This window comes from Oncorhynchus masou, chromosome 6, assembly GCF_036934945.1.
Source record: "Oncorhynchus masou masou isolate Uvic2021 chromosome 6, UVic_Omas_1.1, whole genome shotgun sequence".
NCBI lineage: Eukaryota > Metazoa > Chordata > Actinopteri > Salmoniformes > Salmonidae > Oncorhynchus > Oncorhynchus masou.
The window spans coordinates 37,680,812-37,705,707 of NC_088217.1; the positions used below are offsets into that span (position 1 = coordinate 37,680,812).

Consider the following 24,896-nt stretch of genomic DNA (forward strand, 5'->3'; position numbering starts at 1 on the left):
GGTTTCTTGTAGTCTGTACTGTACTCCAGTAGTGAGCTATCAGGGTTGTATGTCTTGCTGTTTCAGAGGGGGATCATGTTTTATGGGCTGATCTGGTTATAATACCCCGGATACTGTGGATGCAGGCCAGGGTAATGAGCTCTCTGTCAGATTTAGATCTCCAAAGCTTCCCTTTTGCACATTTCTGTCCTTTTAGAAGTGTCCCGCTGCTGCCTTGACTCGAGGGGATCGATCACGGCTTCACACGCTCTCTGTCTGTCTCACACAGACTGGCTAGAAGTGTGATGGGACACTAAATGGGCATGGATGTTTTTTGTGTGTTGACCTTATGTAATCTTAGAGAACCTTTGATGCATATTTGAGTTTGCTATAATGTTTGCCCAGTAGGGTGTCTTCAGCACGCATTCAGTTATATCACGTTTTTAACCCAGTTAGAATACACATAGTTTTTGTGGTTTCATGTATGTTTTATGGGAGGCCTGGGAAATACCACACGGTTAAAAATCTAATACACTCAGTCAGTTTATTAGGTACACCCATCTAGTACCGGGCCAGGTGTACCTAATAAATTGTATATGGCATTTTGCGGACACTTTTATCCAAATCGATTTACAGTCATGCATGAATGCATTTTACGTATGGTTTGCACCAGCGCGAATCAAACCCATGAGCCTTGACGTTATAAGCGCCATGCACTACTGACTGAGACACATACTGTTGGACCACATAGTTGCTGCTTTGTTACACTGGTCAAGTAAGACAAGCCATCACCTCAGCACAATAACTCTTTGAGAACAGGGTGGGTGTATGTTGCCGTTCATGCTTTTATGTCTGGACATTAGATATCTCAGTCTGTGGTGATGATGTAGTCTGGTAGTATTGCGGTCAAGAAGTCACAAGATATGGCCGTTTAATGTTTACAATTTTATACAGCAAGAGGCTTTTATTATTCCCATCTCTGAACCTCCGTAACCCTTTCACTATCTCCAGGGGAATTAGGATTTTCCTGTCCGTCAACCCCAGACCTCTCATGTACTCTGTCACTCTGGTATTGATCCAGAAAGATACGTATTGCAAATATCGTCTCTTTAACTTTGAGTTTGATACTCTATCAGCACGTACTTCTGGGTTTGCTCAAGTTTCATTGTTTTACTCTCTCATACATCAAATGTGTGTGTAGTACTGTGTAGTGATCCTGATCTTACCCAGGTATATTTTCGATATGTATTGCAAAAGATTTCTGACTGGGTGTTTTGGGTTGGCATTTGTGAATAACTTTTTTTCCTGTGTTTGCCCAAACACTTGCTTGGAGACAGATGGCACAATATTCTGTTACAGATCAGTTATAGCCTGACATGTAGCCTAGTCTGCCAGAGGTATGATGACTGGTAGACATCCAGACCTCTCCTCAGGGCTGACCCTCTGCAGCTGGTGTGTTTAAGGGCTACAGTACTTTGACCTGAATACACCAGGTCCTTCAGAGACAGATGCAGAAGAATAGAGCCAGAATAGATCCAATGTACTGTAGCTGAGGTTTTCAGTAATATAGGCAGTAGAATCCTGTGGTGTCGACTGTACTTTTGTGTGTGTGTGTTTGTGTAAACCGTACACACACTCAGGCCTCACTATGTTCTGATGGCCTCTTAGTATTCCTTCCCGTGGAACAACAATCTGAGGCTTTTAGCACAAAAGCTTCTGCGAATAATGGCTGATCTTCTACCTGATATTATTTGCTGCGGTTCGCAGAAACAAGCCGGGGCACTAAATGAAAAATGGATTTCCTCCATGAGATCTAACAGTGTGTGTGTGGGGAGGGTGGGGGACGTGAATGAGGTGGGAGGGCACTTTCTCATCCACTAATTGGTTTAGACACTTCCTAGTAAGACACTTCCAGTTTGGGTGGACCTGCTGCATTGATACAAGCAGTGTGTTTATAAGAGCAGGCTGGCACCTACGACCCCTCATGAGCCGACCGCCTAGAAATCGGGTGAGTTTAAGCAAAGACCAACAACCACTGCTTGCATGTGTTTTGAGTACACTGTGTGTGAGGGGTGGTGGCTGGATGAGTGTGTGTTTGTATAGCCTGGAGCGGATGCATGCTGCCTGGTCTGGAGCCTCTCGTTCTCTACGGGTGGTGGAGTCCACTGGACTGGGAGGACAGGGAAAGCTGGGGAACTGGAAGACACCTACGCTCTTGATGGCAAACATGGACAGATTTGAGGACTATTCATCCCTGATCATAGAATCAACCACATGGCTGTTTTGGGGTGATAGAGATGTTGTGAAGCAGTGAAGGCTCTAAGACTGGTTTTAAGATGGTTTTGTGATGATTTGATCTAGGCCTTTCTCAGTTGAAGCTAGATTTCAAAGCTGAGCAGGACATTAGATGGAGGCTGTGCTTTGTGTCAGGGTTAATACAGCAGCTGTCCTTCAGCAGACTGGGAGAGAAGCAGAGTGCTGTTCAAATGTCTGCATCATGGCCTCCTGAGTGGCACAGTGGTCTAAGGCACTGCATCAGTGCTAGTTGTGCCACCAGAGATCCTGGTTCGAGTCCAGGCAGCCGACTGCGACCGGGAGACCCATGGGGCGGCGCACAATTGGCCAATCGCTGTCCGAGTTAGGGGAGGGTTTGGCGGGCAGAGATGTTCTTGTCCCATCATGCACTAGCGACTCCTATGGTGGGCAGTGTACACTGACATGGTCGCCAGGTGTACGGTGTTTCCTCCAACACATTGGTGCTTCTGGGTTAAGCAGGCATTGTGTCAAGAAGCAGTGCAGCTTGGCTGGATTGTGTTTCAGAGGATGCATAGCTCTTGACCTTTGGGACAAGACTGTAACTACCAATTGGATACCATGAAATTGGGGAGAAAAAAAATAAATAATTGTATGTGTCAGTCAATAGGCTTTTATGGGATCACAAACCGTTTGCCTTCGGACTTCCTTTGTAGACCTACAGGGCAACATTGTCTCTGGTGCTGTAGTGTGTTAGTTCACTACAAAGGCAGTGATGACAGGTTGACAAAACTCCCCGGCTGAAATGGCTAATTTGTCCAAAATTGACATTAGAAATATTACAGTTGCACTTTGAAAGCTTCTTGTTTAGTGTTTGACCAGAGCGAGGATGTAAGTTTAAAATTGTAATATGAAACGCTTGACGTGAGATGCTTTACTTGCACTTTTTGGTTGGCTATAGACTATGAACTGTAGACTATGGACCAATAGTTTAATGTTTCTTATTGTTCTGCATTTATTTAAATTGATGTGAAATGTGTTGCTTGACTTATCAATTCATGTCTGACCTGGCCCCTGGTGCATGTCAATGTCTCCTCCTCATCCTGCTGTCTCTTATGCAGATATGTCTCTCGCATGTGTCCTCTGGTCCTGCTCCTTAGTTAACCACAAGGTGGTCACCTGAATACACCCGATCAGTTTTACCTTGCCATTGTGTGCCTGTCATGGGGGGCGGTGCCGTGACTCTGATTACACCATGCATGGCTGTGTGGTACTGCTGCCCCGAGTAGAGCAGGAGAGCTCTTTCTTATGGGAGAAGTCAGGTGCTATTTAAGGAGGTGGTCGTGTCCTGGTGGCTCCTAGCTCCGTCCCGGCCCCACTTTTCTTTTTCACTGAGCGGTGGGTTGCTGCGGCGACAGCAGGAGTAGGGGGATGTTTGCGGGAGGGATAACAGGAGGTCAGCCCCCTGGGGCGGCAGTGAGGCGTCAATCCATGTACACTCATTCCGAAAATCTACAGATCCCCAAACCCGCCGGGCAGGGCAGTGGGATACGGAAGAGCAGCAGCGGCGGCAGTGGCAAGATGCTGTCCATGTCGTACAGCGAGAGCATGCGGAGCGATATCAGCCACTCGGACCAGGGCCTGAACCTACCTCGGCCCACCGACCCAGGGGGGCTGAGGAGCCTCAGGGAGCAGAGGCATGCTGCTCAGGTCAAGAATATGGAGGACTTCCTTAAGATGAACTGCCTGGTCCTGGAGGAGTGTGTGTCCCACCAGACTGGCATGAAGTACAGGTAAGGACCAGGGCACACCTGGAGAGACCTGGGAGACTCAGACTGGTTGGCGCTGGGTAGCTGAAACCTAAATAGTGGCTGAGATTGGGCAGTTCAGACTGTTTTTGGGCTGAACAGGTAGCAGGGTGTATTAGCATGCAACAGAGTGTAGCAGGGTGTATGAACAGAGATGGGGACAGGCATGGGGTGTGAGAAAGGTTCAGTGGAACTCCTGAGGCTCAGGCAGAATGGAATTGTGTAGCCTACCTTGTCTCAGTTTGCTATGGCACTGCTTATGTTATAACTGTTCACTGAAAAAGGCAGGCAGCGTTTCTCAGCAAGTTATGAATCAGCTGGCATAATTTGTATGGATATATACAAAGAAATGTCAATTGAAAAAAGGTCAAACAAAACCAAATGCAGCTAGTTTGCAGTCTTCCCAGCTTCAGTTTGAAGTTATTGTGTTAGCTGTGTTGTTGGCTAGCTCCTCTGAACAACAGTGTCCTGACGAGAGAGTACATTTTCTATGCCAGGTGAAATCGTGCCTAATTAGCTCATTGTTATGGATGTATCCAAATAAATGTCACTAGAAAACAGGTTAAACAAATGCAAATGTGGCTACTTTGCTGTTATTCTGGCTGCACTTTTTGACGTGACTGTAAGTTAGCTGTAGTTGGCAAGCTAGCAAGCAAGGGATAAGAACGTTGCCAGCCATTTAGAAACGGATGACTGGATTGCGTTTCTGGCAACTGAACGAACGACTGCCCAGTTGGCTTGGGTAGCATCCCTAGATTTGTGTCGGGACTATATCATGTGAAAAGATACTATGAATAAATTCATCAAAATAGCATTTTTAAAGACAATATGTCAATTATTATTTGAATATGTTGGTAACCCGTTGTATAAAAGTGACAATGCCCTCAAAGCCGGTGTCTCTGGCCTAACAACACCCGTGCCAATTTATCCTCCAAACACAGCCTTCTCTGACATTATCATTTAATTATAGGTTAACTAATGTTGCATTAGTGATGGGTTTCTGTTTGCTACCGTCCTCAGTGCAGTGTTAGACTGTCCTCTGGACAGAATGCTCTTACTCCATGGTACTGGCTCTCATTTTATCATCTAATCATCTAGGTCGCTAGCATATTTGCCCAACAAAAAGGGAAGGACATACTGTTCCATAAGGATTTACCTGGCTCGTTAAATCTCACTCAACGTTTTCCCCCTTGATCAGACTCTGCTGAGATCGGCAGGGTAGCCTAGTGGTTAGAGCTTTGGACTAGTAACCGGAAGGTTGTGAGTTCAAACCCCTGAGCTGACAAGGTACAAATCTGTCGTTCTGCCCCTGAACAGGCAGTTAACCCACTGTTCCCAGGCCGTCATTGAAAATAAGAATGTGTTCTTAACTGACCTGCCTGGTTAAATAAAGGTAAAATATAAAATCCCTCTCTCTCTTGCTCCTCTTCACCACTCTCTCTGTTAGACAAATGGTAGTCACATTACACTGTTGTGAGAAGATACCTTTACCATGTTCTAACCTACAACCATACATACGTGTCTTACTCAGTCACACTTGCCCCAATCCTAGACTCCGCAGAGTCTCCAACAACTGGATGTTCCGCTTTTCAGAGGAAATGGAAAGAGCGCCTGGGATGTGACTTCTCATTTTGGATGAAACTCCATATGAACTTCTCCTCCACATTTACTGGATTGGTTGAACATTGCAGAAGAGAACCTCCCCCGACAGTTGTTTTCCTTCTCGTCATGACCAGTATGTAGGGGATCTAGTTTCAGGCGTTTATTTTACGCTTGCTACGTTACTCTAACCCTAACACTAACCTTGACCGTCACAAGAGTAGGCGATATGGTCCTGAGAAGCCTGGATGATGAATATTGAATGCATTGCATCTTGAGTCTCAGCACTCTCAGGTATGATAATGTGTGCAGGACGAAGCCATCTGACAGAAGTGTGGTCAACATCCTCAAACAATGAGGAGAGGAGGCCTCTTCATCACTGCATTGCCACTAATGAGAAGACAAGGTCTGCAGAACAGGGGTAGCCTACCTGCTGTTGTTTTGACCCAGTGCATGGATGGCTGTTTTGTCTGAAGACAGGTCTAGCAGCTGTTGTTTTGACGGTGGGCAGGGATCTGTTTAGATTCAGTTGGTAGAGCATGGCACTTGCAACGCCTGGTTTGTGGGTTCTATTCCCAGGGCCACCCACACATAAACATGTAAGTCATTTTGGATAAAAGCATCTATTAAATGGCATATATTTATAATTACACAAGGAACTGCCAAAATAAAAGAAACACCAACACAAAGTGTCTTAATAGGGCATTGGGCCACCAGGAGCCAGAACGGTTTCCCTGCACCTTGGCATAGATTTTGCAAGTGTATGGAACTCTATTGGAGGGATGCGACACCGTTCTTCCACATTTGGTGTTTTGTTGATGGTGGTGGAAAGCACTGTCTTAGGCGCCGCTCCAGAATCTCTCATAAGTGTTCAATTGGGTTCAAATCAAATCAAACTTTATTAGTCATGTGCCAAATACAACATGTATTACTGTGAAATGCTTACTTACAAGCCCTTAACCAACAGTGCAGTTCAACAAAGAGTTAAGAAAATATTTACCAAATAAACTAAAGTAAAAAATAATAAAATAACAATAACAAGGCTATATACAGGGGGTACTGGTATGGAGTCAATGTGCGGGGGTACAGGTGGTTGAGATAATTTGTACATGTAGGTAGGGGTGAAGTGAGTATGCATAGATAATAAACAGTGTAGCAACAGTGTACAATATACTGGGGGGGGTTGTCAATGTAAAAAGTCAGGTGGCCATTAGATTAATTGTTCAGCAGTCTTATGGCATGGGGATAGAAGCTGTTAAGGAGCATTTTGGTCCTAGACTTGGCGCCCCGGTACTGCTTGCCGTGCGTAGGCAAAGAAAACAGTCTATGACTTGGGTGACTGGTGTCTTTGACAATTTTTGGGGCTTTCCTCTGACACCGCCTATTATATAGGTCCTGGATGGCAGGAAGCTTGGCCTCAGTGATGTACTGGGCCGTACACACTACCCTCTGTAGACCAGGCGGTGATGCAACCTGTCAGGATGCTCTCGATGGTGCAGCTGTAGAACCTTTTGAGGATCTGTGGACCCCATGCCAAATCTTTTCAGTCTCCTAAGGGGGAAAAGGTGTTGTCGTGCCCTCTTCACGAATGTCTTGGTGTGTTTGGACTAGAGGTCGACCAATTATGATTTTTCAACGACGATACCGATTATTGGAGGACCAAAAAAAGCCGATACCGATTTAATAGGCCGATTAAAAAAAAAAAAAAAAGATCTATTATCATTTATTGGTCATCATGAAAATTACAACAATACTGAATGAACACTTTTATTTTAACTTAATATAATACATCAATAAAATCAATTTAGCCTCAAATAAATATTAAAACATGTTCAATTTGATTTAAATAATGCAAAAACAAAGTGTTGGAGAAGAAAGTAAAAGTGCAATATGTGCCATGTAAAAAAGCTACATTTAAGTTCCTTGCTCAGAACATAAGAAAGCTGGTGGTTCCTTTTTAACATAAGTCTTCAATATTCCATGGTAAGAGGTTTTAGGTTGTAGTTCTCTATACCATTTGTATTTATTTCATATACCTTTGACTATTGGATGTTCTTATTGGCACTTTAGCATTGCCAATGTAACAGTATAGCTTCCGTCCCTCTCCTCGCACCTACCTGGGCTCAAACCAGGAACACATCGACAACTGTCACCCTTGAAGCATCGTTACCCATCGCTCCACAAAAGCCGCAGCCCTTGCAGATCAAGGGGAACAACTAATTCACGGTCTCAGAGCGAGTGACATCGCCGATTGAAACGCTATTAGCGCGCAGCCCGCTAACTGTCTAGCAATTTCACATCGGTTACACCAGCTTGGAAAGTGCTGTTTGAATGAATGCTTACGAGCCTGCTGCTGCCTACCATCGCTCAGTCAGACTGCTCTATCAAATATCAAATCATAGACTTAATTATAACATAATAACACACAGAAATACGAGCCTTAGGTCATTAATATGGTCAAATCCAGAAACTATAATTTTGAAAACAAAACTTTTATTCTTTCAGTGAAATACGGAACCGTTCCGTATTTTATCTAACGGGTGGCATCCATAAGTCTAAATATTCCTGTTACATTGCACAACCTTCAATGTTATGTCATAATTACGTAAAATTCTGGCAAATTAGTTCACAACGAACCAGGCGGACCAAACTGTTGCATATACCCTGACTCTGCATGCAATAAACAAAGAGAAGTGACACAATTTCCTTAGTTTAATATTGCCTGCTAACCTGGATTTCTTTTAACTAAATATGCAGGTTTCAAAAAATATACTTCTGTGTATTGATTTTAAGAAAAGCATTGATGTTTATGGTTGTGCTGTTTTCGCAAATGCGCTTTTGTTGAATCATCCCCAGTTTGGCGAAGTTGGCTGTCTTTGTTAGGAAGATATAGTCTTCACACAGTTCGCGACGAGCCAGGTGGCCCAAACTGCTGCATATGACACTGACTCTGTTTAAAGAAATTATTTTTTAATTTTTTATTTTACGCTTTATTTTACCAGGCAAGTCAGTTAAGAACAAATTCATTTTCATTTCTCTAGTTAAAACAGAAATTAATCTTTACTAGTCCAACGGCAATATTCTTAGTAGGCACCTAAATATGCAGGTTTAAAAATAAACACTTGTGTATTGATTTTAAGAAAGGCGTTGATTTTTATGGTTAGGTACACATTGGTACATGATAGTTTGTTGCTGATGTTGACACCAAGGAACTTGAAACTCTCGACCTGCTCCACTGCAGCCCTGTTGATGAGCATGTGGACGTGCTCGGGTCCTCCTTTTCCTTTAGTCCACGATCAGCTCCTTTGTCTTGCTCACATTGAGGCAGAGGTTGTTGTCCTGGCACCACATTGCCAGGTCTCCGACCTCCTCCCTATAGGCTGTCTCATCGTTGTCGTGATAAGGCCTACCACCGTTGTGTCGTCAGAACTTAATAATGGTGTTGGAGTTGTGTTTGTATGGGAGGGGACTAAGCACACACCACTGAGGGGCCCCAGTGTTGAGGATCAGCGTGGTAGACGTGTTGTTGCCTACCCTTACCACCTGGGGGAAGCCGTCACGAAGTCCAGGATCCAAATGCAGAGGAAGGTGTTTAGTCCCAGGGTCCTGAGCTTTGTGGGCACTATGGTGTTGAACGCTGAGCTGTAGTCAATGAACAGCATTCTCCTATATGTTTTCCTTTTGTCCAGGTGGGAAAGGGCAGTGTGAATGCGATTGAGATTGCGTCATCTGTGCATCTGTTGGGGCAGTTTGTGAATTGCAGTGGGTCTAGGGTATCTGGGAGGATACTGTTGATATGAGCCATGACTAGCTTTTCAAAGCACTTCATGGCTATTGGCGTGAGTGCTACGGGGCGGTAATCATTTAGGCAGGTTACCTTCGCTTCCTTGGAAACAGGGACTATGGTGGTCTGCTTGTAACATGTAGGTAGTACAGACTGGATCAGGGAGAGGTTGAAAATGTCAGTGAAGACACTTGCCAGTTGGTCAGCGCATGCTTTGAATACACGACCTGGTAATCTGTTTAAAGGTCTTGCTCACATTGGCTACTGAGAGCATTATCACACAGTCATCCAGAACAGCTGGTGCTCTCATGCATGCTTCAGTGTTGCTTGCCTCAAAGCGAGCATAAAAGGCATCTAGCTTGTCTGGTAGGCTTGCATCACTGGGCAACTCGTGTCTGGGTTTCCCTTTCAAATCATATTTTTGTCACATACACATGGTTAGTAGATATTAATGCAAGTGTAGCGAAATGCTTGTGCTTCTAGTTCCAACCATGCAGTAATATCTAACAAGTAATATAACCTAACAATTTCACAACAACTACCTTATACACACAAGTGTCAAGGAATGAATACAAATATGTACATAAAAATATATAAATGAGTGATGGCCGAACGGTATAGGCAAGATGCAGTAGATGGTATAGAGTACAGTATATACATATGAGATGAGTAATGTAGGGTATGAAAACATTATATGAAGTGGCATTGTTTAAAGTGGCTAGTGTTACATTACATCAAGATGCAGTAGATGGTATAGCATACAAGTATATACATATAAGATGAGTAATGTAGGGTATGTAAACATTATATAAAAAGTGGCTAGTGATGAATTTATAACATCAATTTTACCATTATTGAAGTGGCTGGAGTTGAGTCAGTTTGTTGGCAGCAGCCACTCAATGTTAGTGATGGCTGTTTAACAGTCTGATGGCCTTGAGATGAAGCCTTCTGGATGATGGGGTGAACAGGCAGTGGCTCGGGTGGTTGTTGTCCTTGATGATATTTTTGGCCTTCCTGTGACATCGGGTGGTGTAGGTGTCCTGAAGGGCAGGTAGTTTGCACCCGGTGATGCGCTGTGCAGACCTCACTACCCTCTGGAGAGCCTTCCGGTTATGGGCGGAGCAGCTGCTGTACCAGGCGGTGATACAGCCTGACAGGATGCTCTCGATTGTGCATCTGTAAAAGTTTGTGTGTTTTTGGTGACAAGCCGAATTTCTTCAGCCTCCTGAGGTTGAAGAGGCGCTGTTGCGCCTTCTTCACGATGCTGTCTGTGTGGGTGGACCAATTCAGTTTGTCCGTGATGTGTATGCCGAGGAACTTAAAACTCTCCACCCTCTCCACTACTGTCCTGTCAATGTAGATAGGGGGCTGCTCTGTAATAGTTTTCAAGCCCTGCCACATCCAACGTGTGTCAGAGCCGGTGTAGTGGAATTCAATCTTAATCCTGTATTTACGCTTTGCCTGTTTGATGGTTCTTATAATGGTCCGGATTAGTGTCCCGCTCCTTGAATGAGGCTGCTCTAGCGTTTAGCTCGATGTGGATGTTGACCTGTAATCCATGGCTTCTGGTTGGGATATGTACATATGGTCATTGTAAGGACGACGTCTGATGCACTTATTGATAAAGCCGATGACTGATGTGGTATACTCCTCAATGCCATCGGAAGAACCCTGGAACATATTCCAGTCTGTGCTAGCAAAACAGTCCTGTAGCGTCCACGTCATCTGACCACTTCCGGAAGTCACTGGTCCTTCCTGCTTTAGTTTTTGCTTCTAAGCAGGAATCAGGAGTATAGAATGAGGGTGAGGGAGAGCTTTGTATGTGTTTCTGTGTGTGGAGTAAAGGTGGTCTATAGTTTTTTTTTCCTTTGTTTGCACATGCTGGTAGAAATGAGGTTTGCCTGCATTAAAGTCCCCGACCACTAGGAGTGCTGCTTCTGGATGAGCATTTTCTTGATTGCTTATGGTCTTACACAGCTGGTTGAGTGGGGTCTTAGTTCCAGCATCGGTTTGTGGTGGTAAATAGACAGCTACGAATTATATAGATGAGAACTCTCTTGGTAGATAGTGTGGTCTACAGCTCATCATAAGGTACTCTACCTCAGTCGCGCAATACCTCGAAACATCTTTAACATTTGACATTGCACACCAGATGTTATTGACAAATGGACACACACCCCCGCCCCTCGTCTTACTAGATGTAGCTTCTCTGTCCTGCCGGTGCATGGAAAATCCCGCCAGCTCTATATTATCCGTGTCGTCATTCAGCCAGCCACGGCTTGGTGAAACATATGATATTAACGTTACAGTTTTTAATGTCCCGTTGGTAGGATTATCTTGATCATAGATCATCCTTTTTTATTTTCCAATGATTACACGTTGGCCAATAGAACGGATGACAGGGGGGGTATACTCATTTGCCTACGAATTCTCAGCAAATATATGGCCCGTTCCCGAGAAAGCAGTATATCCTTCTCATCGGACTCGTTAAAGAAAAAATATTCCAGTTCGAGGTGAGTAATCGCTGTCCAGAAGTTATTTCCGGTCATAAGAGAATGTCGCAGCAACATTATGTACAAAATAAGATAAACAAATAAGTTCCAAACAATGCGAAAAAGCAAGCATAGAAGCACAGTTGGTTAGGAGCACGTAAACACGTCTGCCATCCCCTCCGCTGCCATACCCTCCGGTGCCATTCTGTTGAGATCTAGTGACTGATATGGCATATGGCTTACATCGTTTTCATGCTCATCAAATCATTCAGTCACCATTCGTGCCATGTGGATGGGGGCATTGTCATCCGATGGGTGTACAGCCATGGTAGCCAAAATAATAGCCTGCCCAGCATTTTTATACATGACCCTAAGCATGATGGGATGTTACTTGCTGAAATAACTCAGGAACCACACCTGCGTGGAAGGACCTGTGTTCAATATACTTATATACTCAAGTGTTTCCATTATTTTGACAGTAACCTATATATGGCTTGTCTGGAGTCTAGGAATACTGCTGTTGTTTTGACTAAGGTAAGGGATGGTTGCTGTCTGTTGTCAGGGTTCACAGGCAGGTGGGTGCGGTTAATAACAGACAGGGTGGCTACTGTTGTCTCCAGGCAGTGTTGTGTGTCATTGACATTGGCAGACTGCTGGGCCCATTGTTGCCTGTGCTGTAAAGCTCACTCACTGTTCCGTGGCGGGCTGACTGATATACAGCATTGTGATGGGGCAGGTAAGAGGGAGTCAGGTTAGGTTACAAGGAGCTCTATGGTGCTTTTCACCATATTCAAACAGCCAACATAGTTCCTCTGAGTGGTGACTTCATCCTTTTATCCTCTGCAGTCTATTGTCATTTTTCTCTAGTCATCCTTGATAAGTTTGATTAGTTCTAGGCAGTGTGCATACATAAGAAAGGGCTTAGTCAGGGGTTTACAGTTCAGTGTGTATATATAAACAATAAAGGGCTTAGTCAGGGGTTTACAGTTTAGTGTGTATCTATAAACAATAAAGGGCTTAGTCAGGGGTTTACAGTTCAGTGTGTATATATAAACAATAAAGGGCTTAGTCTGGTGTACGGTACAGTATGTATCTACTGGTGTTTGTTTCTCACAGAAACAATACCTGATCTGTTGAAGGGTAACCCAGCTAGCTCTTGTATCCTCATCAGTGTACAATTCTGTAATTAGGGCTGCAATTGGGTCAGCATCTACATGGAACTTCCGACTCCACTCATCATTATTTCAGGTTTGTGGTCAGAGGCAAAGTAACAATACTGTTGAGCTGTTCTGCCTGACAGGCTGCTACACCACATTGCGTATGTGACCTGTGACATGAGTCCATGAGACATGGACAGATACAGGTAATGTCACGCCCTGACCTTAGAGAGACGTTTTATTTCTCTATTTGGTTAGGTCAGGGTGTGATGTGGGGTGGGCATTCTATGTTGTGGCCCGGGTATGGTTCTAAATCAAGGACAGCTGTCTATCGTTGTCTCTGATTGAGAATCATACTTAGGCAGCCTGTTTTGCCACCTTAGTGGTGGGTAGTCGACTTTGTTAGTTGCCTGTATAGCCCTAGTAAGCTTCACGTTAGTTTTTGTTTTTGTTGGCGACATTCATAATAAAAGAAATGTATGCCCACCACGCTGCACCTTGGTCCGGTCATTTCCCTGACGAAGTGCGTGACAGGTAAATACCAAAATAAAGGAAACACCAACATTAAGTGTCTGGAACTCTATTGGAGGGATGCAACACCTTTCAGATCTTAGCAATTCCATCATTTGGTGTTTTTGTTGATGGTGGTGGAAAATGCTGTCTCAGGCGCCGCTCCAGAATCTCCAATATGTGTTTAGTTGGGTTGAGATCTGTCACCAGACGGCCATGGCATGTGGTTTACATTGTTTTCATGCTCATCAAACCATTCAGTGACCATTGTCATCCTATGTGGGCATAGTCATGTTAGCCAAAATAATGTCCAAAATAAGGCCCTGCCCCGAATTTTTATACATGACCCTAAGCATGATGGAATGTTAATTGCTTAATTTGCTTAATGGTAATTGCTTATTTAACTGAGGAACCACACCTGTGTGGAAGCCTCTGCTTTCAATACACTTTGTAAACCCCTCAATTACTCAAGTGTTTCTATTATTTTTTGCAGTTACCTGTGTCCATAATCGGCATAATTATCTGGTGATGGCAAGGTGATGATGACATGACACACACGCTCTCTCTCCCTCTCTCTCACACACACACAATATTTTAAATAGGTGCATGTTGCATTTATATTTTTGTTCAGTGTAATTTGTAGTAAAAAAAATCTTAAAACAACATGTTCCCAATTTGTCATTATGGGGTATTGTGTAGAGGTTGACCGATTATGATTTTTCAACGCCGATACCAATTATTGGGGGACCCAAAAAAAAGCCGATACCGATTAATTGGCCAATTATTTTTATTTTTTATTATTATTATTATTATTATTATTTTTATTTTTTTATTTTTGTTGTTGTAATAATGACAATTACAACAATACTGAATGAACACTTATTTTAACTTAATATAATACATCAATAAAAATCCATTTAGCCCCAAATAAATAATGAATGTTCAATTTGGTTTAAATAATGCAAAAGCAAAGTGTTGGAGAAGAAAGTAAAAGTGCAATATGTGCCATGTAAAAAAAGCTACCGTTTAAGTTCCTTGCTCAGAACATGAGAACATATGAAAGCTGGTGGTTCCTTTTAACATGAGACTTCAATATTCCAGGGTAAGAGGTTTTAGGTTGTCGTTAATATAGTGTTTATATGACTATTTCTCTCTATACCATTTGTATTCCATATACCTTTGACTATTGGTTGTTCTTATAGGCACTTTAGTATTGCCAGAGGAACACATCGACAACAGCCATCCTCGAAGCAGCGTTACCCATGCAGAGCAACGGGAACAACTACTCCAAGTCTCAGAGCGAGTGACGTTTGAAACGCTATTAGTGGGCACCCCGCTAACTAGCTAGCCATTTCACATCGGTTACACCAGCCTAATCAAAGCACAGTGAAGAGCTGCTGGCAAAACGCACAAAAGTGCTGTTTGAATGAATGCTTAAGAGCCTGCTGCTGCCTACCACCACTCAGTCAGACTGCTCTATCAAATATCAAATCATAGAATTAATTATAACATAATAACACACAGAAATATGAGCCTTTGGTCATTAATATGGTCGAATCCGGAAACTATAATTTCGAAAACAAAATGTTTATTATTATTGCATATTCCCTGACTCTGCGTGCAATGAACGCAAGAGATGTGACACAATTTAATCTGGTTAATATTGCCTGCTAACCTGGATTTCTCTTAGCTAAGTATGCAGGTTTAAAAATACATACTTCTGTGTATTGATTTTAAGAAAGGCATTGATGTTTATGGTTAGGTACACGTTGGAGCAATGACAGTCCTTTTTCCGCGAATACGCACCGCAGCGATTATATGCAACGCAGGACACGCTAGATAAACTAGTAATATCATCAACCATGTATAGTTAACTAGTGATTATGATTGATTGATTGTTTTTTATAAGGTAAGTTTAATGCTTGCTAGCAACTTACCTTGGCTTCTTACTGCATTCGCGTAACAGGTAGGCTCCTCGTGGAGTGCAATGAGAGGCAGGTGGTTAGAGAGTTGGACTAGTTAACTGTAAGGTTGCAAGATTGAATCCCCGAGCTGACAAGGTAAAAATCTGTCGTTTTGCCCCTGAACAAGGCAGTTAACCCACCGTTCCTAGGCCGTCATTGAAAATAAGAACGTGTTCTTAACTGACTTGCCATGTTAAATAAAGGTGTTAAAAAATAAATACATTCATAAAAAAACAATTGGCCAAATCAGTGTCCAAAAATACCGATTTCCGATTGTTATGAAAACTTGAAATCGGCCCTAATTAATCGGCCATTCCGATTAATCGGTCGACCTCTAGTATTGTGTGTAGATAGGTGAGGAATACATCTATTTAATCAATTTTTTATTCAGACTAACACAAAATGTTTAAGTCCAGGGGTATGAATACTTTAAGGCACTGTATGTCATTACTCTCCTATGTTTGACATACTTAAATATTGCGTCCACCATCCAACAGGGTCACATTTTAAATACAGTACAACTTATATAGCATACATAAATGTTTCATATATACGACATAAATGCTTCACAAATCCTCTATGTTTGTATGTCATGCTCTATAAATGGTGCATAAACATACACAATGAGGTATGTGACATTTGGCAATCCACCCTACATTGTGCCTGGTTATGACATCCTTTATAGAGTATGACATACACTTAGATTATATATGAAGACTTTATGTACGACATACGTTATTCTTTCATTTAAAATGGGACCTCAAAAGGTTAAATGACTGTCCCACAGTGGCCTCTATGCAAAATACATCCACATTAGTTTCATCAGCCTGGTTATGACGTCCTTTTATACATCATGTATAGAGTATGACATACACATAAATTATATCTGAAGACTTTGGTGCTTATGACGACTTTATGTATGCTATATGAAGCCTTCATCAGTTGTTCTGTTAAGCACTGCTTATGAATATTCATAGTTCACAAAGGCTTTCACTGGAAACAGTTAAACTTTTGGTAGGAGAATGTCATTTCTAGCTGTCCTTTGTGTACAGTGACCACACCCTGCTATGCTTGACAGTCCCCCATGCTCCAGCTATCCTCCTCTGGAGCTGCTTCCTCTGCTAGTTCTGCCAGGGCCCTGTGACGCTCTGTTTCTGTCACCGTCATGGGATGCAGGGGGAAGAACCCAGCCAGTCCTACAGGAAGACATGAGAGGGTTGACAGTGTCTTAGACCACATAGATTCCCAGGTAGCATTGAGACTTAATGGGAAGTATTGATTACATGTAAAAGTATACTACACTGAACAAAGTGTTGGTGTTGGTCCCATGTATCATGAGCTAAAATCGAAGTTCCCAGAAAAGTTGCATATGCACAAAAAGCTTTGTTCTCTTAAATTTTGCTTAACAGCATCATCATCATTACACAGGTGCCCCTTGTGCTGGGGACAAGAAAAGGTCACTCTAAAATGTGCAGTTTTGTCACACAACACAATACCACAGATGTCTCAAGTTGAGGGAGCGTGCAATTGGCATTCTGACTGCAGGAATGTCCACCAGAGCTGTTTTCAGAGAATTTAATGTTAATTTATCTGCCATAAGCCGCCTCCAACGTTGTTTTAGAGAATTTGGCAGTACATCTAACCAGCCTCACAACCCCAGACCATGTGTATGGCGTCATGTGGGTGAGTGGTTTGTTGTTGTGAACAGAGTGCCCCATGGTGGCAGTGGGGTTATGGTATGGGCAGGCATAAGCTGTGGACAACAAACAAAATTGCATTTTATCAATGGCAATTTGAATGCACAGAGATGACGTGATGAGATCCTGAGGCCAAATATCGTGCCATTCATCCGCCGCCATTACCTCATGTTTCCCAGTCATGTGAAATCCATGGATTTGGGCCTAACAAATGTATTTCAATTGACTGATTTCCTTACATAAACTGTAATTCAGTAAAATAGTAAAAATTGTTGCGTTTATTATTTTTGTTCAGTATAGTTAGTTTATGAACCTGTGATTTAGTGTCTTTTCCATGAAGTAGGCCTTACACTGGTCATTTCAATAATCTTGTAAAGTGTGTGTTGTCATGGTGAGGGTAGAGGGAACACACCTAGAAGTTTGGCCACAGGCTTCGTTGAATGTGCACCACAGGCCATCCAGTACTTGATCCTGTCAGAGTTGATGCTGACCAGTTTCTCATTGTAGATGTTTGGCAGGGGGTCATAAGAGCCCAGCTGTTCTATGTATTTACTGTCTCGTGCTCGCTTGTTGTAAGCTGCCACAATGCGGTAGAAAGGTCTGTTAGACTGTGGCCAGCCATTGCCAATCTGATGACAATGTGTCCTCCATGGTACGTCTTCAGTAGGAAGGATGCTGTAAGGATAATACAACAAAATCAGCATTGTATTGTTTTGTTAAATGGTGAAATTCATATGCAATTAAATTGGCTGAAAAAAAGAACACCCTTTGAAGTAGGAAGTTTTTTATGTCATAGAGTAAGCAATTAGGGATTCACACTGTTTTTACCGCTTACACACCACAACCACTCCAATAACACTATGCTATCTGCAAAATACTTGGATTCGCCACCCACGGCAACGGTTATTTAACATGGTGGAGCTCTCTTAACAATATCTGCAATAAATGGGAACACCACACACCCAACAGTATTTCATGTCTGGACAATAACTCATTAGCAAGTGGCCATCCCATAATACAAATAACAGTCAATGTCTAATTATTGTGTTGCCATCTGTTGTCTATCTGTTGTGTATCCCATGAAATAAACATTACTTATCAGAAACATCATTGGTATAACTACTAGCTTGCTATACACCATACTCATGGCTTGACGCCAGTAAAGGTAGACATTTCCGGGTAGCTAATAAGCGTACCCCAACGTGCTAGTTAGCCCATGTTTACAGCGTTAGTTAAATAGCAACCTGATCATACTTACATAGATGGACCATGTTTAGGTGTACCCTGCAAAAGAGGTCAAACGAATATGTAAGAGATCGAACACGTTTTCAACATTACAGAAAAGAGCACTCTATTGTCTAATGTGACATTTGTAATGGAGCAGCCATTTACACAAAGACACACACACACACACACACACACACACACACACACACACACACACACACACACACACACACACGTGGTCAGTATAGCACTCAAAGGAATTAAAGTGGATATTGGCTTACATGTCCTAGAATAGCTTGGTATCCCTCAGTGCTGACTCTTAATTTACATATGCACTGTGTTGGAAAGTACAGACTGGATGCCAGAACAACACAAAGCAGTCTGTAAAAAGAAACAAAGTATTTTCAGTGTGGGTGACACAGGTCTCAAGTGTTTCATTTAAAAAGTTCTAGATTGCCTCAATGTGCATTTCCCCCAGTCTCACAATAAGGATATGATATCATACTAAGATGTTACTTCTCACAGGTTGTCTGAATTTCTTAAGGGTGGTGGGAATTTGTGGGAATTAGGGCTACTAAATTGTCCTCTTTTTCAACTGTATTTTTCATCCATTTCAGGTTTGCTTGGTTGATATGATGACATTGATTGTTAAAGGCCCAGTGCAGTCAAAATTCAGTTTTGCCTGTGTTTTCAAAATAAATTAAATGTTGTTGGTCACGTGCTTAATTCAATATGTGTCGACTTTACTGTGAAATGCTTACTTATGAACCCTTTCCCAACAATACAAAGTTAAAAATAAACATTTACAAAATAAAAAAGGAAATAAGTCACAATAACGAGGCTATATACAAGATGTACCAAATCAAGGTAGTTGAGGTTATTGAGGTAACATGTCATCTAGCTCTCACAATCGCACATCTGAATTAGACATTCATCCATGTTTCCCAAACGTGAAATTTCAAAGTTGTTGCAAATGTCAATTTTTTGGGGGATAGGCTTAAAACACAAATCTAAAAAAACAACTTTCTATTGCTGGATTCAAACTTCATCCACAACACCCTAGCAAAACCACTCACTGTTGTCCCTAGTGGCCAGTTTCTACAATTTCCTGACATCCTCAGACGTGGATGGAAGTTGAATACTGACTTGTATCACTGGTGACCTGGTTGAACATGTACATGTAGGTAGGGGTAAAAGTGAGTCGGCCAGCAGCATATTTGAAGAGTGTGAAAGTGTGTGTGAGTGTGTTGGAGTGTCAATGTAGTATGTGTGGGTAGAGTCCAGTGAGTGTGCTTAGAGCCAGTGCAAGAGATTCAGTGAAAAAAAGGATATTCATGCAAATAGTCCAGGTAGCCACTTGATTAACTGTACAGCAGTCGTATGGCTTAGGGGTAGAAGCTGTTCAGGAGCCTTTTGGTTCCAGACTGGGCGCTCCGGTATGGCTTGCTGTCCAGTGTCAGAGAGAACAGTCTATGACTTGGATGGCTGGAGTCTTTGACAATTTTAGGGCCTTCTTATGACCCCGCCTGGTATAGAGGTCCTGGATTGCAGGGAGCAAGGCCCCAGTGATGTACTGGGCCGTACTCACTATCCTCTGTAGCGCCTTGTGGTTGGATGCCAAGCAGTCGCCATACCAAGCAGTGATGCTGCTTGTCAAGATGCTGTCAATGGTTCAACTGTAAAACGTTAAATATTTTCAGCCTCCTGAGGGGGAAGAGGCATTGTCATGCCCTCTTCACTACTGTGTTGGTGTGTTTGGACCATGATAGATCCTTAGGGACACCTAGGAACATGAGCTTGGGGGGCACTATGGTGTTGAATTCTGAGCTGTAGTCAATGAACAGCATTCTCACATAGGTGTTCCTTTCGTCCAGGTGGGAAAGGGCATTCTGGAGTGCAATAGAGATTGTCATCTGTGGATCTTTTGGGGCGGTATGTGAATTGGAGTGGGTACAGGGTGTCTGGGATGATGGTGTTGATGAGAGCCATGACCAGCATTTTAAATCATTTCATGGCTACAGGTGTGAGTGCTATGTGGAGATAGTCATTTATTTAGACAAGTTACCTTGGCGTTCTTGGGCACAGAGACGATGGTGGTCTGCTTGAAACATGTAGGTTTTACAGACTGGATCAGGGAGAGGTTGAATGTTCTGAGTATGCGTCCTGGTTATCCGTCGGAAAGTTAACCTGTTCAAAGGTTTTACTCGGCTATGGAGAGTGTGATCACACAGATGTCCGGAACAGCTGATGCTCTCATGTATGGTGTGGTGTTCCTTGCCTAGAAGCGAGCATAGAAGACATTTAACTCATCTGGTAGGCTTGCGTCACTGGGGAGCTCGTGGATAGGTTTCCCTTTGTAATCTGTGATGGTTTGCAAGCCCTGAAACATCCGACGGGCTTCCGAGATGGTGTAGTACGATTTGATCTTAGTCCTGTATTAATGCTTTGCCTGTTTTGATGGTTCGTCAGAGGGCATAGCAGGATTTCTTATAAGCGTCCGGATTAGTATCCCGCTCCTTGAAAGTGGCAGCTCTAGCCTTTAGTTTAATGCGGATGTTGCCTGTAATCCATGGCTTCTGGTTGGGATATGTACAGTTGAAGTTGGAAGGTTACATACACTTAGGTTGGAGTCATTAAAACTCGTTTTAAACCACTCCACAAATGTATTGTTAACAAACTATAGTTTTGGCATGTCGGTTAGGACATCTATTTTGTGCATGACACAAGTAATTTTTCCAAACAATGTTTACAGACCGATTATTTCACTTACAATTCATTTTTATCACAATTCCAGTGGGTCAGAAGTTTACATACACTAAGTTGACTGTGCCTTTTAACAAAGTGTCCAAAGAAGGGCCAGAAGTATACAGAATGGTGTCGTCTGCGTACTGAGGAGTTTACCACATCAGTCACCGGCTTCATTAATAAGAGAATTAATGACGTCGTCTCCACTGTGACCGTACGTACAGTTGAAGTTGGAAGTTTACATATACCTTAGCCAAATACATTAACTCAGTTTTTCACAATTCATGACATTTAATCAGAGTAAAAATGCTCTGTTTTAGGTCAGTTAGGATCACCACTTTATTTTAAGAATATGAAATGTCAGAATAATAGTAGAGTGATTAATTTACACTTTTATTTCTTTCATCCCAGTCCCAGTGGGTCAGAAGTTTACATCAAAGCAAATGTATTTATATAGCCCACCTTACATCAGCTGATATCTGAAAGTGCTGTACAGAAACCCAGCCTAAAACCCCAAACAGCAAGCAAAGCACAAGTAGAAGCACACTTAATTAGTATTTGGTAGCATTGCCTTTAAATTGCTTAACTTGGATCCAACGTTTTGGGTAGCCTTCCACAAGCTTCCCACAATAAGTTAGGTGAATGTTGGCCCATTCCTCCTAACAGAGCAAGTGTAACTGAGTCAGGTTTGTAGGCTTCTTTGCTCGCACACACTGTTTCAGTTCTACCCACAAATGTTCTACAGTATTGAGGTCAGGGCCTTGTGTTGTCCACTCCAATACCTTTACTTTGTTGTCCTTAAGCCATTTTGCCACATCTTTGGAAGTATGCTTGGGGTCATTGTCCATTTGGAAGACTCATTTGCGACCAAGCTTTAACTTCCCGACTGATGACTTGAGATGTTGCTTCAATATATCCATATAATTTTCCTACCTCATGATGCCATCTATATTGTGAAGTGCACCAGTCCCTTCTGCAGCAAAGCACCCCCACAACATGATGCTACCACCCCCGTGCTTCACGGTTGGGGTGGTGTCCTTCGGCTTGCAAGCCTCCCCCTTTTTCATCCAATCATCCCGGTGGTTATTATGGTCAAGCAGTTGTATTTTTGTTTCATCAGACCAGAGGACATTTCTCCAAAAAGTACGATCTTTGTCCCCATGTGCAGTTGCAAATGATGGTCTGGCTTTTTTATGGCGGTTTTGGAGCAGTGGCTTCTTCCTTGCTGAGCGGCCTTTCAGGTTAAAGTCGATATAGGACTCATTTTACTGTGGATATAGATACTTTTGTACCAGTTTCCTCCAGCATATTCACAAGGTCCTTTGCTGTTGTTCTGGGATTATTGATTTGCATTTTTCACACCAAAGTATGTTCATCTCTAGGAGAGAGAAAGCGTCTCCTTCCTGAGTGGTATGACATCTGCGTGGTCCCATGGTGTTAATACTTGCGTACTATTGTTTGTACAGATGAACGTGGTACCTTCAGGCGTTTGGAAATTGCTCCCAAGGATGAATCAGACTTGTGGAGGTCTACAATTTTTTTTCTGAGGTCTTGGCTAATTTCTTTTGATTTTCCTATGATGTCAAGCAAAGAGGCACTGAGTTTGAAGGGATGCCTTGAAATACATCCACAAGTACACCATCAATTCACTCAAATTATGTCAAAGCCATGACATCATTTTCTGGAATTTTCCAAGCTGTTTAAATGCAAGTAAAACTAAATGCATGCTCTTCAACCGATCACTGCCCGCCCGTCCAGCATCACTACTCTGGACGGCGCCAACTTAGAATATGTGGATAACTACAAATACCTAGGTGTCTGGTTTGACTGTAAACTCTCCTTCCAGACTCACATTAAGCATCTCCAATCCAAAATGAAATCTAGATTCGGCTTCCTATTTCGCAACAAAGCACCTCTCACTCATGCTGCCAAACATACCCTCGTAAAACTGACCATCCTACCGATCCTCGACTTCGGCGATGTAATTTATAAAATAACTTCCAACACTCTACTCAACAAATTGGATGCAGTCTATCACAGTGCCATCCGTTTTGTCACCAAAGCCCCACATACTACCCACCACTGCGACCTTTACGCTCACGCTGGCCCTCGCTTCATTCTCATCGCCAAACCCACTGGCTCCAGGTCTACAAGTCTCTGCTAGGTAAAGCCCTGCCTTATCTCAGCTCACTGGTCACTATAGCAGCACCCAATCGTAGCACGCCCTCCAGCAGGTATATCTCACTGGTCATCCCCAAAGCCAATTCCTCTTTTGGCCGCCTTTCCTTCCAGTTCTCTGCTGCCAATGACTGGAACGAATTTCAAAAATCACTGAAGCTAGAGACTCATATCTCCGTCACTAGCTTTAAGCACCAGCTGTCAGAGCAGCTCACAGATCACTGCACCTGTACATGGCCCATCTGTAAACAGCCCATCCAACTACTTCATCCCCATACTGTATTTATTTATCTTGCTCCTTTGCACCCCAGTATCTCTACTTGTACATTCATCTTCTGCACATCTATCATTCCAGTGTTTAATTGCTATATTGTAATTACATCGCCTCCATGGCCTATTTGTTGCCTTAACTCCCTTATCTTACCTCATTTGCACTCATTGTATATAGACTTTTTGCTTTCTTTTTTTCTACTGTATTATTGACTGTATGTTTTGTTTATTCTATGTGTAACTCTGTTGTTGTATGTGTCGAACTGCTATGCTTTATCTTGGCCAGGTCGCAGTTGCGAATGAGAACTTGTTCTCAACTAGCCTACCTGGTTAAATAAAGGTGAAATTTAAAAATAATTATATATATAAAAAAATGCCATCAGATGAATCCTGGAATATATTCCAGTCTGTGCTAGCAAAGCAGTCCTGTAGCTTAGTATCCACTTTTATATTTAGTGTCACTGCTACTTCCTGTTTGAGTTTTTGCTTGTAAGCAGGTATCAGTAGGATAGAGTAATGGTCGCATTTGCTAAATGGAGTTTATTTATTTTTGCAGGGGGAGAGCTTTGTATGCATCTCTTTGTGTGGAGTTAAGGTGATCTAGAGTGTTGTATGATATGATACAACAGCTGATGAAACTATCACTGTAAAATAGTGAAAAAAATAGATGTGTTATTTTCTGATTGTTAGTTGCTGGTTGAAAATACAATTTATACAGCACCTTGTAATCAACAGGTTTAGCCATGGTGGAGTTTTGGCTAGGTTGTTAACATCATCAGGTTGTATAAGTTAATCAACCAATAAAAAAGAGCTCCTGAACCTCTGCTAATATCAGCTAGTTTTCAGGTTACATATCCCTCCCATTAAGCCCCCATTCCCAGACAGTCCCAACAATTCTTGCTTGAGAAATAGTTTTTTGTTAAAAAGCCATTTTTGTTTCTTTTTGACCATCTTAATGGAACGCTATTACAGTAAGGTACTTAATTGTTACCCAGAAATGATTTGTTATGTATGCATGGGACATTTTTAAGTATTTGTAAAAGGTGGATTCTCAAATGAAAGTCTGTCGCCACCTAATGAACGTAGTTGCTATAGACATGTTGGAGTAGGAGATCAGGCTATCATGATATTGATTTCTTAAGGATTCTCTTTCTTTGGGGGACAAAAGCCAGATGCATTTATAGATACTGTAGTATATCGGCCTAACATGTTGATGAATACTTTTTGTATTTT

General features: G+C 42.5%; 2 pseudogenes; one reads left to right on the forward strand and one right to left on the reverse strand.

Moving 5' to 3' along the window:
* Positions 1–1,963: 1,963 nt before the first annotated feature.
* LOC135542027 (voltage-gated potassium channel subunit beta-2-like) overlaps positions 1,964–24,896 on the forward strand; it is a 111,550-nt pseudogene continuing 88,617 nt past the window's right edge.
* On the reverse strand, positions 16,612–18,588 carry LOC135541031 (small ribosomal subunit protein bS16m-like; annotated as a pseudogene).